We start from the raw sequence: 6,260 nt of genomic DNA, 5'->3' as shown, positions 1-6,260 counted from the left end.
ACACTGCCCCCTATTTCTTGGGGAGGTGCCACTTGGGGTGCGTCTCAAAGCTCCAAAGTTCCATCCTTCCTTCCTCCACTTGCGTCGTTCACTTGCTGCTTAGTCCCTCCCACCAGAGATGCATGAGAGAAACACGAGGAAATGAAGACTGGAGAGAGGATGGAGGAGATTTGTTTTTAGAGCAATGGGAAATCCTCTCCTCCGGAACATCACATGAAGTGACTTGTTTTATTGATGACGGCATCAGCTGATCACCTCAGGATCATCTGTCAGTCAGCTCTAACAGCTGTTTGTGTGTCTGCACATGTGCGCTGTAATAACGCTGGTAAAACATAGACAGTAACAGAGATTTGTCTGTTCCTTTAACCTGCTCTGTGTTTATTCTGTGTGCTGTTTAGAAGCTCGAGGATCACTTTACCGGTAAAATGCCTAATTGTTAGATTATTTATGAATTATTCAGCCCTTATCTAGAGCGAATCTAATCGTGAACTCTGAAACTTATCAACGTAACCTAGTTTATTTTGTCTCAGGAAGATATTATTTATTAGATTTCAGTTTAAATCCTCCATTATATTGATTTGATGATGGTTGTGTTCAGTATTTTGTGCTTTAAACTCACAACAAACACATTGCCAGATTTATGATCAGTTTCTGAACGATCCTCTGTGCCTGTTTCCAGCTTGTCTTTTCGCTCTCATTAAACTCTGTTGTGTTTGTGAAGTTTCATGTGAAGTCTGAGCCGCTGCAGCGTCCAATCAGAGAGTGATATTCCATATGAGAGCATGTCTCTCAGTGAAAAGACTTCCCCAAAGCCAGGTCTCGTGTTACTTCAATCATCGCTCCTCCGACCAGTCTCCTCCATCCTCTCTCCTCTCTCCTCTGAGCTCAATTATCGCTTTGGCACAGTCTTCAAAATGGCGACTGGGAAAGTACTTCTGGTGCCGTAGAGGAGATAGGACGGAGGAGGCACGAAGTTAACGCATTGAGATGCACCCTAGACCGAAGGTTGCCACTTGGTGACTGGTCTCTGTCTCTATGTTTCCCCTTAGTTAAAATCAAGCAGATCTGCACAGTGCCGTCTACAGGTCTATAGAACTTTGATTGAGAAAACTGGTTAAAATACATTTTCTGTTGCATTTTTTGTGAATGTATAAAAATGTATTTGTATACATTTTATTACATTTTGATTGTTGCGTTTGCTTCTTACAGAAAACCTTTGCCTGTAGCAGAGGGTTTTCTTTTGTTAGCCTTCATACTGTACACTTTTGAGATCCATCCCTCAGTGGAATCACATGTAACAGTTGTTCTTCCTTGGGAATGTGTTTGAGTGATTGCATGAGTCATCTAAATACTCAATCGCTTTTTCATGCTAAACACCTCAAATCCTCATGTATGCTGCTAAATACAAAATAAAAATCTTGCTTGTTTCTGCATTTTTATCAAACTGCTGGCAGCCTCTGCCACGAAGACTTAGAGATCTGTTAGCCGGGAATGTGGGGCAGCATACATTAATCATAATGATATTGAGTGGAGTGACAGATACTCATATCAGCATTTACATAAACAAGTGGAACGGGGTAGGAATCCAGATGATGGACTGTTAAGTATGCATGATACTGGACAAAATTGTACCACAAATGCTGAAGAGCTTGAACAAATGGGGGATGGGAAATCTGAGAAGCAGGCACTGAAATGAGCTTGATAACACAACAGAGCAGTTACCTTGTTTACTGCAGGTTATATCAGCAAATCTGATCGCTTGACTCTTTGGATTCTCTCCTTCTCATGTTTTTGTTTGCCTTGTAAGTGGTATGAACAGGTGTATCCTTTTTTTTTGTAGATTTAATATATATGTTTTAAAGAGTCAGGGGCTATTGTGCCACCTGTTAGGGGTAATCATGTTATCAGAAATAAAGCAAGCAACAAGGTAAAGCTTGGTTTGATTAACAAAAACAACATCAACAACTAAAAATACAACACAGAACTCTAACTCTGTGACTTTGTCTGTGTTTGTAAAGTTTTCTGACTTTGAGTTTTATCTATTGTTGCCTGTCCATTTCCTTGCTGAGCATACATTCTTCTTTAATCTCTTAGACCTTTGTGAGACTCAACCACAATATAAGTAAGGAGACTTGAACAATCAGAATCAGTCTGGTGACGTCTCAAAATCTCTTAGATGTACTGACATGAAATATGACATGACATATAACATTGTAACAAACATGAACCTTTTTCGAAGATAAGCCCTAAAGACTGTTGTGATCCCCTTACTGTTTTTCTAAATTCTACTTTAGCATACCTGCCAACATTAGACTTTGACAAAGCAGGAGAATGTGAAGGTAAAAGTGCAGAGGAGAAGATGCATGGAAGCGGACAATTGTCGGATCTTCCAAAACTATAATTATGCAAAATTGACATGCAAAAATGTCAATCTCATAATATATCAGTGACATGAACACTATAAATCTGATAAGCAGTGCGCTGCAGGCAGAGCATGTCTGTGTTGCATCTGCAAATGATCTCTAAATTATATGGCAGAATCATCTCTGTCTGCAGAAAACTGTACCCTAGCTGGTGTGCTGCAGTTTCCTGTTCAAGAGGTCAGGCTGTACAGGTATTAAAGAAGACAGCCCTTTACCTTTTTCCAACTTTCTCCTGATGTTTTTTGTTTTCCAGACTAATACACACTTGCATACTTACATAAGATCCATTTGCTATATTTGTGGCTTCACTGTAGATTCGATTTCCAGACTGGCTGGAACCACAGGAGCCTTATATATCTTACATGATCACAGAAAGCTTCTCTTCCCCTAGCTCTTCTCCACCTCTTTCTTCCCATGCCCCATCTTTCTTTCTTAACTCCCACCATCACTTCCTCCATGCTGGGCTTGCAGACACAACTGTCTGGTCTTGAAAATGTAGTGTTTGATTTTCAGAGTGGAATCTCTTATGCTTGGGGAATGTGTGCATATGATCCATTCAAGATAAGAATAAAAACGTGACATAATGCTAACGAGCAGAACAACAGGAGCCACAGCAATGTTTCAGCTCATGAACCTTAACATATTTCTTTCAATTTTTCATAAAATCCAGTCACAAGTCATAATTAAATGTCTTCCCTTGAACTGATTAACATATAAAATATTGATTGATCTGAAATTTTTTTTTTTTTCAAAAAGCTAACAGTGAAGATGAACTGTAAACAAATTGTGTTTTCTCTTTCACTCAGATGTCACTGAATGGTACAAGCAAACATAAGACTTTCCACACTGTGCTTCTATTGATAAACAGGAATCTTCAATAAATCAAATAATACGTGTCCAACACACAGCTCCGTGCCTTTTCATTCTTTTACATAACATGGTAAATCAACACTAGTGTTTGGCCTTGATTTTGTCTCTTCAAGAAATCGTTTCTCTGGCTGTGCATCGTGCCGAGTGTTCAGCCCCCTCCATGCTGTGAATACGCTGCAAAAATGTCAGGGCTAAACTAAAAAGTGTGTTCATGCATGTGCAAACACATGTAGGTTTTGTTTCTGTTTGTTTCCTTTGTCTCTTTCAATCCTAAGATCTGCTAAAGACATGTTCCCAGGGGGATCATGACCTGACGGTTTGACCACCACTCACCATTTCCTCATGTCAACCAGACAACATTTGTCTTCAAGCCTTTCCAACCCACACAGCTTGGGCAGGGATTAGATAATCACTGTGTTCCCTGCCTGACTTGAGGACAAACTCCCATACAGGTGCAGCTTTTAGACAAGAGTCAGTGCACATTAGGGGGCTTGTGCTTGTGCTTGTGCATGTGCTTGTGCATGTGCATGTGTGTGTGTGTGTGCGTGTTTGTGTATGAGTATGCAATTAGTCCTGTGCACATGTTCAAGGATTAGGTGATGTGTTTGTAGTGCGGGAGCACAAAGCCAAGTGTTGCATACTGTTCAATGTCTTTGTTGGCAGATGAATTAGAGAGCAGGAGAGGGGAAGAGAGAGGAAACAAGAAAGAGAGACAGACAGAAAAAAACAGGGACTGAGCTCTCTGAACTGTGCTGAACTTAAATAACCCACCCACTCACACTCTGATTTTAACTGAGTTTAACTTTTCTTATTGTCGCTGTCCAAGGTGCTGCTTAACACTCAAACTGTGCCAAGGTAGATGTGAAAGGTTCTTTCTGAGTGCTTTACCTTCAGTTTTAAATGAAAAACATTGTTGGTGTGCCAAGCTGAAACCTTAAGGTTTTAGAGCGGGTATAACTGTTTTTTTTTTTTTCTTTTTAGGGTTTATACTGTCCCTATGTGACTCCTGTATGTTTTTCATGAATTACAGCAAAAAATATCTCTCTATCTTACACTGGTGTTTTAGAAAACTGTTATTTCATCCTCTATGCGAAACACTTCTTTTTAGCCATTGTCTCTTTAAGGTCCCTACTCCAAAAATCCTCTTCCCTCTGACTGGCCAGTCCTCTTGAGGCCTATTGTCGGCAGAGCTATGGAAAGAGCTGGGTGTTTCAGGCCCACCCCTTCAGTGTCTCATAGACATGGTAAGAGATCCTTAACTTTATCCTTCCAGCAAGTGTCATAAAGTACTTTTCAAAAAATTTTTTTTTTTTTGGAGTACAGGATTCAGGAAACTTTTTCTTTACCTTACTATTCAAAAATATCCAACCTGACACAAGGGTAAATGGGTCATAATTTTTAAAGTATTTAAAGGCAAAGAACTGCTTTTTCTCTGGAATAAGTTTAAGGTCAAAATCTAAGAAAAGCTTTGGAGGACTACAGGGATTTAAGAAACTGGGCAGAATTTTCCACTTCTTAGGGACTTTTTGTCTTGATGACTTCAATCCAGGTAGTAATAAATGTTGCACCTTGAAATTACTGACTAAATTCGAGCCTTCTGTTATGAAAAGCATGAGTAGGTGTGCTCTATTTCAAGCAATGTCAACTCTGTTTCAGTTTCAGATTGGGGTTCCTGGTGAGGCAAGAACACAGTCACCAAGAAAAAACAAACACACCTGTACATGACGGCCATAAGAGAAACCTATTTATATCACTTCATTACCCCCCCTCTCCTGTGTTAGTCTAGTTTCCCTCAGCTGGATGGATGCTTACATGTTGATAGCCACAGTGGGAAGTATGAGGTGGATAAATACATCCACTGGTTTATCACTCTCAGCATGAGGTCCAGTTTGTAGGCTGCTTGTGAGGGAATTCAAATCGACTCCGCTCTGGCTCTGACTCTGGGTTTCTATTGTTAGACCCAAAGCAACTGGGCCCCTTTCTTTTCCCTTCTTCATTCTCCTACATTTTTCTCTTGTTCTCCTCCCCTTTCTGCTCATGAAAGGCTGATGGGATGAATGGCTTAAAATATCAAAAAGCAGATGCACATTTTTTGGTCAGTGAACAGTGACTTTTATTGTGTATCTACTATATCTGTAAACCCAGGGTAGAAAAGAGATGTTGTTAAGTTATATCATTTCAAAAAGACCTGCATGAAAGATACAATGGTCTTTGGTTAAACAAAAACACCTGAAACCCAAGCAAGTACAAGCAGAACATAACTATTTACTAAAGCAATGTGTGATGGCTTCAAATAGTGAAAACTATCTGGTGTTGACTACATTCTTTAAAAAGCAAACACTAGCACATATTTACTTTCTTGTAGTCTTCACACAGTTCAACTTCCATCTGAGGGGGGAAATTGTCTTGTAAACCCTTCAAGCTTTATTTTAGTCAGCGATCTTCTCACTTCGTTACTGAGTAGATATGTTAGGTTGAGAATTAGGCATGAGGTTTAGGGTGAGGGTTGGGAGCAAGGAGAAGAGATTAGGGTTAGGTTTAGAGTAAGGGTCACCACTAGTGTCAAGGTTGGGGATAGGGATTAGGGTTACAGTTTAGGGTTAGATTTAGTAATTAGGGGTTACCAGAGCATGGGTACCAAAACATGGTACCCTGAACCAGAGTCCTGCACAGGTCCAATTTTCAAGATCTGCCCCTCCCTGACCCGGGGACGTACCTGCAACCGAACCGCAAACCCGCTCATCAGCCCGATTAGTACCGCAACCTGATCCGACCCGTTGAAACACAACCCGCAGCCCAACCCTTAACATTATTTAAAGTAATCATTTTGGGTCATATTTTCTGAAAATTGAACGGTATGTCGCCAGAGTTCAGATGCCAGTGAGAAAACAACGCACCTGAATGAAGCAACTCTTCCAATAAAAGCCTGACTTCAGCTCCATCATCAACACTCAGTGATCTTCTCAC

The sequence above is a fragment of the Halichoeres trimaculatus genome, unplaced genomic scaffold (assembly GCF_033239565.1).
Source record: "Halichoeres trimaculatus isolate MK-OKI-2021-1 unplaced genomic scaffold, fHalTri1.1 fHalTri1_scaffold_10, whole genome shotgun sequence".
In the NCBI taxonomy this organism is placed as follows: Eukaryota; Metazoa; Chordata; class Actinopteri; order Labriformes; family Labridae; genus Halichoeres; species Halichoeres trimaculatus.
Note: the sequence above shows the minus strand (reverse complement) of the source record.